This window comes from Nyctereutes procyonoides, unplaced genomic scaffold, assembly GCF_905146905.1.
Source record: "Nyctereutes procyonoides isolate TBG_1078 unplaced genomic scaffold, NYPRO_anot_genome, whole genome shotgun sequence".
Taxonomy (NCBI): domain Eukaryota; kingdom Metazoa; phylum Chordata; class Mammalia; order Carnivora; family Canidae; genus Nyctereutes; species Nyctereutes procyonoides.
In genome coordinates, this window is record NW_026575035.1 from 24,917,848 (window position 1) to 24,929,441 (window position 11,594).

General features: G+C 39.3%; 1 pseudogene; it reads left to right on the plus strand.

Annotated features, from left to right (window-relative positions):
- Window positions 1-5,717: 5,717 nt before the first annotated feature.
- Window positions 5,718-6,199, plus strand: LOC129505386 (ATP synthase subunit d, mitochondrial-like; annotated as a pseudogene).
- The last annotated feature ends 5,395 nt before the right edge of the window (window positions 6,200-11,594 follow it).

Consider the following 11,594-nt stretch of genomic DNA (forward strand, 5'->3'; position numbering starts at 1 on the left):
TAGGATATAATGAGCACTGGCTATTTTATAAGACTCATGAATCACTGACCTCTACCTCAGAAACCAATAATACAATTTATACTAACTAATTGAATTTAAAACTAATTGAATTGAAAGTAAAAAGAAACCCTTGCAGATACAAAAAAACTCATATCAGCATGACCTATAGTATTCAATGTATTTTTGGATGTGATTGATTTGTTTGTTAGATTATAGGGAAGACTTAATATAGCTTTTCACATTGTGTAGCATACTGTCTTGCATTCATTTATATTTTCAGATATTTATTGAAAAATTAATATTTTGAACAGAATCTTGAATATATCATAATAAAATATGTTTTTAAAAAGATTTTATTGGGATCCCTGGGTGGCTCAGCGGTTTGGCGCCTGCCTTTGGCCCAGGGCGCGATCCTGGAGACCCGGGATCGAATCCCACGTCGGGCTCCCGGTGCATGGAGCCTGCTTCTCCCTCTGCCTGTGTCTCTGCCTCTCTCTCTGTGTGACTATCATAAGTAAATTAAAAAAAAAACTTCCTTAAAAAAAGATTTTATTTATTTATTCATGAGCAACACAGAGAGAGAGACAGAGAGAGAGGAAGAGACACAAGCAGGCTCCATGCAGGGAGCCCGACGTGGGACTCGATTCCGGGTCTCCAGGATCACACCCCGGGCTGCAGGCGGCGCCAAACCGCTGCACCACCGGGGCTGCCCAATAAAATATGTTTTTAATCTGATAGCAAACAAACAAAAAAAGATTCTCTCCATCTGCCTGTCCCCCTCCACTTGCATGCACTCTCTCAAAAAAAGACAATAGCTAGCTTTGTAAGAACCTACCAAACTGCACCATTTTGTATTTCCATCAACGATGAAAGAGAATTCTTGTTGCTCCACCAATTGATATTGTCAGGCTTTTAGTTTTCTTTTTTTTTTTTAATTTTAGCTTTTCTAATCAATGTGGGTTGGTATTTCCTTATAGGTTCAGTTTGCAATCCCCTAATCACAAATGATGTTGAGTATCTTTTCATACCCTTATTTGCCATCTGATTATTTTCTTTGGTGTGGTGTCTGATCAGACAGGTCTTTTGTCTTTTTAAAATTGGGTAATTAAACAAAAATTGGGTAATTTTCTTATTGCTGAATTTTTCTTATTGTCTTATTGTATTTTGGAAATAAGTTCCCTATCAAATATAAGTTTTTAAAATATTTTCTTCTAGTGTGTGGCTTGTCTTTTCATTCTGTTAACAGTGTCTTTTCCAGAACAAAAGTTGTTAATTTTAATAAAGTCCAACTAAACAGTTTTTTCCTTCATGGATCATACATTTGGTGTTGTAGTTAAAACTCAATACCAAAACCAAGTATATCTGGATTTTCTTCTATTTATTCTTCTAGAAGTTTTGCATTGTACATTTAGGTCTATGATCTATGAGTTAGTATTTGTGAAAGGTGTAAGGTCTTTGTGTTCTCTTTTCTCTTTTTGCATATGGGTACCAATTTCTTTAGCACTATTTTTTGAAAAGACTGCTCTTTCTCCACTGAATTCCTTTCGCTTCTTTGTGGTGGTATTGGCAAGAATTTTTGTTGTTGAGACACGATAACAATTTGTTATACTTTTAAACTAATCTTTTAAAAAAAGAAAAATAAATAAATAAATTAACTAATCTTTTGCTCGCTCTCTCTCTCTCTCTCCCATGAATACATACATATCCCTTCTCTCTGGAAGTTCACAGTATTTTGAAAGAGAGCATATGTCTCTCATCTGATCTTGAAAATGACACTAGAGGGATAGGACAGTCTTACAGGAGCAAAATGCTTTGGGAATAAACAATGGAAAGATTAATTCCAATGGAGCAATCTGCAGGCATTGAGTGGGAGTATAAGAATATATATGGGTCACCTTTGCTTAGAAGAACAATTGAGAAGACAAGTTGAGCCAGATAATAAAGTGAAAGTAAAAATTACCAATGTTGGGGGTGTGTGAATGGCTCAGTCAGGTAAGTGTCTGCCTTCTGCTTGGGTCAGGATCCCAGGGTTCTGGGATAGAGCCCCGCCCTCCAGTCTGGCTCCCACCTCAAGCCAGAGCCTGCTTCTCCCTCTCCCTCTGCCTCCTGCTTGTGCACCATTTCTCTCTCTGCCTCAAGTAGATAAATAAAATATTTCTAAAAAAATTACCGACGTTGCAAACAATAACAGTTTGAGAACCAGGTTGATTGTTTGGATTTGGCACTGGAAGCTATGGAGAGCTCCTTCAGGTGTGAGCAGGGAACTGACATGATCAGATCAGCTTTTAAAAAATATTTTATTTTTAAGTAATCTCTACTCAACGTGGGAGTCAAACTCACAACCCTGAGATCACGAGTTGAATGTTCTACTGACTGAGCCAGCCAGGCACCCCAAGATCAGCTTTTATAGATGTGATTCATGTTAGGTTAAGGAAGGTTAAGGAAGCTGTCCCAAGTGTTCAGGCTGGAGTTATTTAGGGCAGAGGCAGACAGATCTGAGAAAGGTGGTGAGGCTATCAGAAGCTAGAGATGCAATGCAGGGATGGAAAATGAAATTAGACATTCTTGGCAATTTACTGCTTTTCTGTGTCAATAATCTGTTCAGAAATTAAACCACCAGTGCCACCTATTGGTGAATAAGCTTCCCATTCTAAGGTTGCCCTATATGCAAAGTAACATTTTACAGTATATTGGCAAGATTTATGCTGATTTCTCTTATTCTCTGGAATCAGCCCTCTCAACTATATTATTGAGCTCTAGTCAAAGTACTGAGTGGAGTGAACAGTAAGTACTCTGTCTTCATGCTGGAAAAGTTTAAGATATAGCTTAGGAATAATATAGGCAAAACAGTTTCCTGCTAATGTGTTTAAGTACAGTGTGAGGTCCCAGGAGAGAGAATTTGGTGGGACTAATTTAGCTTGTTGCAGGCTGGAGGGTGGTGATATGAGGTCCATCCAAAAAGGACACATACAGAGGTCAAGCTGTAGCTGTGGCTCGAAAGGAAAGTTTGCAGGTCCAAGGTATACAAGAGAGTTCTCAGCCTGATCTGGCGGTGTTTATAGCAAACAGGGTTGACAGCTAATTGTCCCAAGTTTTAAGCCAGATGCACTTTTATGTGATGCCTGAGATGCTAGGAGGGTAGGAACACCTCTCCGCTTTAAAGCAGTCACTGCTCTCAGGCAAAAGCCTTCTGTGGCTACCTCCTCAAAAGTAGACCCAGATCTACCCAAAGAAATGAAAATGTTATTTAGAGCATGAGCAGAGGACTGAAAATGGCAAGTAGTTAACTAGGTGGGCTAAAATAGAGACCAAATGGCAGCTGGTCACTGGCTGTTCTGAAAGGTGTTACCTTTGTATTTATTCAAAAGAAGCCTAAAGTTAAGTCTAACCTAGACATATCAGTCACTTAAAGTGGGTTTTTATTCCTGTTGACAGTGAGGAGATGGATACTTCCTAAGGTCACACAGCTATCAAGTGGTAGAGCTAGGATTTGGATCCAAGTAGATTAGAGACCACTTTCTGGAACTATAACATTAGACTGTTACCTATACTCTGCTCTGCTTGAGTTCACAGTAGCTGCTCTTTGGGAAATTGCTGTACCATGGACTTTGACTAATTTTTATTATTTTTTTAAGCACATTCCAACATATACTATTTTGTTTCTCCTTCAAGATCAGGGGGTGTCTCATAACTCATTTTGCCATATATAGCATTTTACATATAAATTTCATTAAATAAATTCCAATCTGTTAATTTTTGAATTATACCCAATCACTTGGAGTGTTTATGTGTACTCAGCATGGGACATAAACATTATAAAAGTTTGTAATGATTCAAACATTCACTTACGAATATTACAATTTGTTTCTTTGTCTTTTTTTTAAGATTTTATTTATTCATAGAGACAGAGAGAGAGAGAGAGAGAGAGAGAGAGAGAGACAGAGGCAGAGACACAGGCAGAGGGAGAAGCAGGCTCCATGCGGGGAGCCTCACGTGGGACTCGATCCCCGGTCTCCAGGATCACACACCAGGCTGCAGGCGGCGCTAAACCACTGCGCCTCTGGGGCTGCCCTGTTTCTTTATCTTTGTGTCTGAGTATCTCAGCTCAAAAATATGAATAGAATGCACTATGATACACTTGCTAGATAACTATAAAATTCTTTTCCTCTCATTTTATCTAAGTATGCCACTTGGCTGATTCAGAATCATAAAAGTGATGTAAAGGTAGCTCAGACTCAACATGGATGAGAGAGTGCACTTACATTTGTAAATTAAGCCTTTCTGATTATATTTCTTATGCGAATATAATTCAGGAATAGTCCCCTTTAAGGTCCCCCATGTGTTCAGAGTGGCTATCTTGTATATCACTATCACCTGCATTTGTAAGTATTCAGGGCAGCTTTGCCATGAAGTCCAGTTTGGTACCTCCTCTGGCAGAGATCAGTGTGGAATCAGGAGCTTATGCCATCAAGGAGAAATATACTTTATAATTATTTTTCTGGCCTTGATTAAAAGTGAAATATGGACAGGAAGTCTTACACAGAAGAAAAGCAATTTCCCAATCTCCTTAGACCTAAACATCTTTTCTTTACTTAGCTGTCCTCTGTAAAATGTTTTCTTTTTCCTAAGAAATACAGAATACTTACCACTCAGCATACTAAACACAAAGCCCTGTTACTTGTCTGCTCAGTCTAATTCAATGATTTTAAATAAGAGTGGCTGTCACATTTATCATAGGTTACAGATTCTTTATTTTCCTGACATTCAGTATAGAGATAAGGATTTTGTTGTTGATTGTTTTACTATAGAGACTTTATCCATAATGTAACTCATTAACCCGAAAGCTTGTTAATTAAAAACATTTCTAAAACACATTTGTAGAAATTGCATGTTTTCATACCAGTTAAAGGAAATGCTATAAACATAAATGTTCATATTATTTATTCATTTAAGTTATGAGAGACCTGTTTTCTCCACACCTTTTCTTTTCTTTGTCCTACATATAACTGTATGAATCACAAATACACATATACACACACAATGGAAACTCTGAAGAGCTGATAGCTAAGAAAGGGAAAATTTAAAACATATTTAAAAATGATTCTAAAGAAGGACTTAATAAAGTTAAAATTGGAAACAACGTCATGAACTCATGACCTTTACAACTTAGATCTTTGATACCCTGCTGACATGTCATCCCACCTGCCATGTTTTGTCATGTGGAGGAATCTGATATTAATCTCTATTAAAACATTCTGGAGAGTAGCCAATTCAATGTTTCTCTCCAATAGAAAGGAATCAAGAAAATCAAGATGTGCCTGGACACCTTTGTCCTTGCTGGGGAGCAAGGATGCTTGACACAATCACAGATGTTTGTGTAGTGTCAAAGAGAAAGGAGATAGCTTACAGGATTCCAGCTGACCAATCTCTGCTGTTTGAGTATCAAAAAAATAGAACTAGTTTTGTTAAAATTATAATGAATTTTTAATGTTTCTCAAAAGAAGTAGGCAAAAGCATATGTAATTCTTCATTTATATTGACAGAACACAATGTATATTACTCAATTCAAACCATGCATGTATGGAATGAAGTTTAGGTCAAATCAAACAGTAAAATATTCTGTAAAGTATTACAGCGAGAGTATGTGTGTGTGCAAAATTCTATTAATGAAACTGTGAGTGGACTGTGGTCCCCCGGGGTCAGTGAAGGATCTCAAGATGGCTGGGTGAAAACTTGCTCTAAAAACATTGACTGGGTAGCTTTTGGGGAGATCATACCCTGAAGCCAGAAGGCCATTGCCAACTCCCTGAAATCCTGGAATGAGATGCTTACCTCCAGGTTCGCTACTCTTCCTGAGAAACCACCTGCTATCAACTGTGCTTACTACAAGGCCAATGTGGCAAAGTCTGGCTTGGTAGATGACTTTGAGAAGAAGTTTAATGCCCTGAAGGTTCCTGTGCCAGAGGATAAATACACTGTCTAGGTGGACACTGAGGAAAAAGAAGATGTGAAAAGCTGTGCTGAGTTTTTGTCTCTCTCAAAGGCCAGGATTGAAGAATATGAAAAAGAGCTGGAGAAGATGAAGAACATAATTCCATTTGATCAGATGACCATTGAGGACTTGAATGAAGTCTTCCCAGAAACCAAATTAGACAAGAAGTATCCCTATTGGCCTCACAAGCCAATTGAAAACTTATAAACTTGAGTTGAGGAGAAAGCCCTGGCCCTCATATTATAAACACTGGACATTAAAAATAATGCTATGATAAAAAAAATGAAGCTGTGAAAGAAATTATTTTAAAAGTTGTGTAAGAGATCATGATTAAGAAGAAAAAAAAGTGCGAAATGTAACATACCAAGTTCTTTTTTTTTTTTTTAACATACCAAGTTCTAAAATGAAATAAGCCTTGAAGATTTTATTACTATTATAAAAAGGGGTCTGGTTCCATAACTTTCTTGGCACAGTTTAATTGTCTTGGATGTTCTCCCAGTTTTCTGTATTATAGTCCTTACCTGTTCCCCAAATTCACACTTGAATTGAGGTTCCAAATTTCTAATAGATACTTTTGAATTGGTAATCTCAATTGACCTGAAATAGGACTTGTATTCACCTTAGTCAGGAAAAACAACCTTGTTATCTAAGAAGATATGTATAGAGAGGATATTTTTTAAAAAATTAAGTTTATATTATTAACAATTTTAGGAAAGTGTAGCAATGGGTTTTTCAATTTTTGTGCCTTTTAAAATTCTGTATTTTTAGAAATGGTTGACAGTTTGAATAGCCAAAGCAATCTTGAGAAAGAACAAAGCTGAGGACATCATGCTCCCTGATTTCAAACTATACTGCAAAGTTAGCACAGTATGGTATTGGCATGAAAACAGACACTTAAATCAATAGAACAGAATAGAAAGCCCAGGAATAATAATTAATAACACATAGTCAATTAATTTATGACAAAGGAGCCAAGAATATATAATGGGGGAAGGGACAGTCTCCTCAAACAATAGTGTTGGGAAAACTGGGCAGCCACATGCAGAAGCATGAAACTGGACTCTGATCCCCACCTCTCACCATACATAAAAATCAATTCAAAATAGATGCAAGATTTGAACATAAAACTTGAAACCATAAAACACATGGAAGAAAACATAGGAAAAAGCCTCTTTGACATTGGTCTTGGTAATGATTTTTTAGATTTGATACAAAAGGAAAGGCAACAAAAGTAAAAATAAACAAGTGAAATTATATCCAACCTCACAGCTTCGGCACAGCAAAAGAAACCATCAACAAAATGAAAAGGTAACCTACTGAATGTGGGAAGATATTGGCAAATCATATCTGGTAAGGGGCTAAATCCAAAATATATAGGGAATTTACACAATTTGGTAACAACAACAACAACAAAAACCAAAAACTTGGCAGAGGAACTGAATAGACGTTTTTCCAAAGAAGACATACAAATGGCCAATTGAAAAGATGCTCTACATCACTAATTATCAGGGAAATGCAAATCAAAACCACAATGAGATATCACTTCATACTTGTAAGTATGGCTATGATAAAAAAGACAAGAGATAACAATGTTGGCGAGGATATGGCGAAAAGGGAGCCCTTGTGCACTTGCTGCTGGAAATGTAAATTCGTGCAGCCCCTATGAAAAACAGAACTACCATAAGATCCAGTAATCTCACTTCTGCATATATATCCAAAGGGAATGAAAACAGGATATTGAAGAGGTTTATTCATTCCATGTTCACTGTAGCATTATTCACAAAAGCTAAGATATGGAAATATCCTAAGTGTCCATCAACAGATGAATTGATAAAGGAGATATACACAATGTAATATTATTCATCTATAAGAATGAAGAGAATCCTGCTGTTTGTGACTAAATGGATGGTCCTTGATGGCATGATGCTAAATGAAATAAGCAGAACAGAGAATGATAAATACTGCATAATATCATGTATATGTGGATTTATTTTTTTAAAAGATTTCATTTAAAAAAGAGAGAGGCAGAGACACAGGCAGAGGGAGAAGCAGTATCCACGCAGGACGTAGGACTCAGTCCTGAGCCAAAGGTAACACTAAACCGTTGAGCCACCAAGGCTGCCCTATATGTGGATTAAAAAAAAAAAAAGTCACTAATAGAGACAGAGAGTAGAAAACTGGTTGCCAGGGGCTGGAGGTGAGGGAGACAGGGATAGGTTTGGTAAAAAAGGTACAAACTTTTAGCTATAAGATGAATAAAATCTGAGGAGCTAATGTATAAACATGGTGAATATAGATCATAGCACTATATTGTATAATTGAAATTGAGTAAGAGTAGAACTTAAATATTTTCAGTTCTCTCCCCTGCCAAAGAAAATGTCTGAGAGAAAAAAATTATTAAATTTGTAATTGTAATTTTAACTGTTGAATAGGGTTTGTTGCGGGGGGGGGTGCCTAGGTGACTCAATAGGTTAAACATCTGTCTTCAGCTCAGGTCAGGATCTCAGGGTCCTAGGACTGAGCCCCATGTGGGCTCCCTTCTCAGTGGGAAGCCTGCTTTTTCTTCTGTTGTTCCCTTTGCTGTGCTCTCTCTCTCAAATAAATAAATCTATTTTTAAAAAAGTAGGGTTTATTGGTGTTAAATATTTAGAGAAACTTAAGTTGTTTGACTTATTAGCTAATTTATAAAAAATAAAATTTGAGCCTTAAAAACTTGTTTCTAACGTGTACAATTAAATCTTGAGTTATTTAAAACATTGGTTATTAAGTACACTTTTGTGCACAGATCACCCTCTTTTGCACATTAAAAAAACAAGTTAACAACACAAAATGCTCGAGAATGTGCAGAGCAGCAGGAACCCTCATTCATTGCTGGCAGGAGTACAAAATGGTACAACCACTATGGAAGACAATTTGGTTATTTCTTACAATACAGCACTTTTACATTACATTACAATCTAGCAATTGCACTTCTTGGCTTTTATTCAAAGGCATTGAAAACTTATGTCCAGCAAATTCCTGGACACAGATGTTTAGAGCAGCTTTATTTGTAATCATCAAAATCTGGAAGCAAGCAAGATGTTCTTCAGTAGGCATATGGATAAACAAACTGTCATATATCCAGACAATGGAATATTTGGAATATTATTTAATGCTAAAAAGAAATGAGCCATCAAATCATGAAAAGGTCTGGAAAAAACTTAAATGCGTATTACTATGTGAAAGAAGCCAATCTGAAAATACTATATCTTGTATGATTCAACTAGATGATATTCTGGAAAAGGCAAAATTATGGAGACAGTATGAAGAAAAGTGGTTTTTAGGGTTCAATGGGGGACAGGAAAGGGTAAATAGATGGACCAAGAGGATTTTTAGGGCAGTGAAACTACTCCATATAATGCTATAATGGTAGATACGTCATTACATTTGTCCAACCTATAGAATGTATAGCACCAAGAAGCACTAATGTAAACCAAACACTCTGGCTGATAATGATCTATCAATGTAGGTTCATCAGTTTTAACAAATGGAGTATCCTGTTTGGCGATGTTGATAATAGAGGAGGTGATGTGAGTGTGAGAGGATGGGGGACTGTGTATCTTCTTCTCTTATATCTTTTGCTGTGAACTTGAAACTGTTCTTAACAGTCTATGAAAAAATAAGTTAGCATACATTACTGAGATTGCATCTGCATGAACACTTAAAGGTGTTTTAGAACTAACCAGCAAGAGGTAGGGCAAACAGCATTTATTTGGGATAGTAAGAAGAAGTAGTCAAGGATAAACAATAAACATAACAAAGAAGAAAAAAACAAATAGTAATTTAACTATACACAACCTGGTTATTTACGATGAAGCCATTATGGTGGGGAACCAGATCCCTGAGGCTAGATGCTTAGCAAGACAAGGGTCTTCTCTATTCCCACTCTTGTAGCTTCAGTGTTCGAACTGTGCCCCGACTCTGGTTTGCTACAGATAATTTTTGTTGAGTGAATAAAAGTGGGTTTCAAAGGCCAATTTCAATTCAAAACTACCCAGAGTTCTTTAAAAGGCAGATTCATTGGGTACCTTGTAGGTGGAATCACAATCCCTTGGAGTATCAGAATCTGCCTTCTTCACAGATACACACCAAAATGCTTCTTTCCTATGCTACACGCAGCCTGAGAATGAGGGAAATTCCATCTCTTCATTTTGTCAGAGAGAAAATGGAGGCTAAATAGTTTGCTCAAAATCACATGGCTAATGACTGAACAAAAAGTAGAACTCAAGCTGTCTGGTGCTGAAAAGTTTATCAGAACGATTACTTCCTCTAGTTTTAGCGTATAGAAAGGGAAATAATCTAGCTTCTAGGGTCCCCCCCCCCCAACAGATAGCTGGTTTCAAGTTCATTTCTCATTGTTATTTCTTTACCACTTCTCCTGTGTCTCCAATGCTGGAAGCCATTCTCATGGCCATAGAGCTTGCTTCAGAAATAACCAGATTCTTACGTTCAATAGTAAAGAGGTTGGAAGAGGTAGTCCTCATCAGTGTAACGGCTTTCTCTGTCAAGTTCCATTCAGCATGATTTCTGCAGGGCTCTTGAAAAGCTTTTGCTGTGTTTCTCCAATTCCCCGGGGAAAGGTTGGAAATACCAAGTCTGGACAAATTATTTGAACGCGTTGGGATTATTTTTCAGGGTCTGTGACCCACAAGATCTTTTCTAAGATAAGTTAACGTTGGACAGTGCCTCAAGTTGGTTATTTCTTCCAGAGTTCTCTCTTTGCGCTATTTATCACATTGCATCCCAGAGGATAATCAGCAACTGATTAGCGAGCGATTAAAACATTTCTCAATATACTTAATATAAAATAATAGATCGGGCTAGTGAAATAAGCGAAACCGCAGTAACCTACACAGCACAATTTGATCCAGAGATGCCCACTTCATTTTAATCAGGTGGATCTCATCTCATTTTTCTTTTGTTAGCATCGACAAAACATCTGGAGAGCTGCTTACCTGAAAAGGAGAACAAATCTCGCCCTCTAGGGTGTTGGGCGCGCGGGTGATCGTGATGACTTCCCGCGTGGGCGCTCTCCAGGGGGGACCCGGGAGCCGCCCCGGGGCGCGGCGGGGCAGCCGGGCGTGGGGGTCCGCGGCTCCGCCCCCGCCGCGAGGGGCCGGCCTGGGCGCGGGGGCGGGGGCGGGGCCGTGTGCCGGCAGGTGGGGTCCCGCGCTCCCGCTGCAGAGGGGAGCTCCGCACCTTTGCGCCCGGGCATCGCGGTCTCCGCGCTCCACCGCCCGGCTCCCGGCTCCCGGCTCCCGGCTCCCGGCCCGGGTTTCTCCCGTCCCGACCTAGAAGTGGCGGGTTCTGTTGACCCTCGCCGGCGGAGCCAAGGCCCTTGTCCCGGGCCCAGAGGGGCCAAGCCCGCGTCCTCGGCCGCCACCCCGCGACCCCGCCACCCCGCCCGGAGACCCCGAGGCGCGCCGGCACCAACCTGGGCGGGCCCCGTCCCAGCACTTCTGCAGCCGGACGCCGCGGGGACGCCGCCCGCCGCCCTCCCCGGGCGCACGCACCTGCCCCGCGACCCGCCCCGGGGCACCTCCGCGGTCCCCCCGCGCGCACC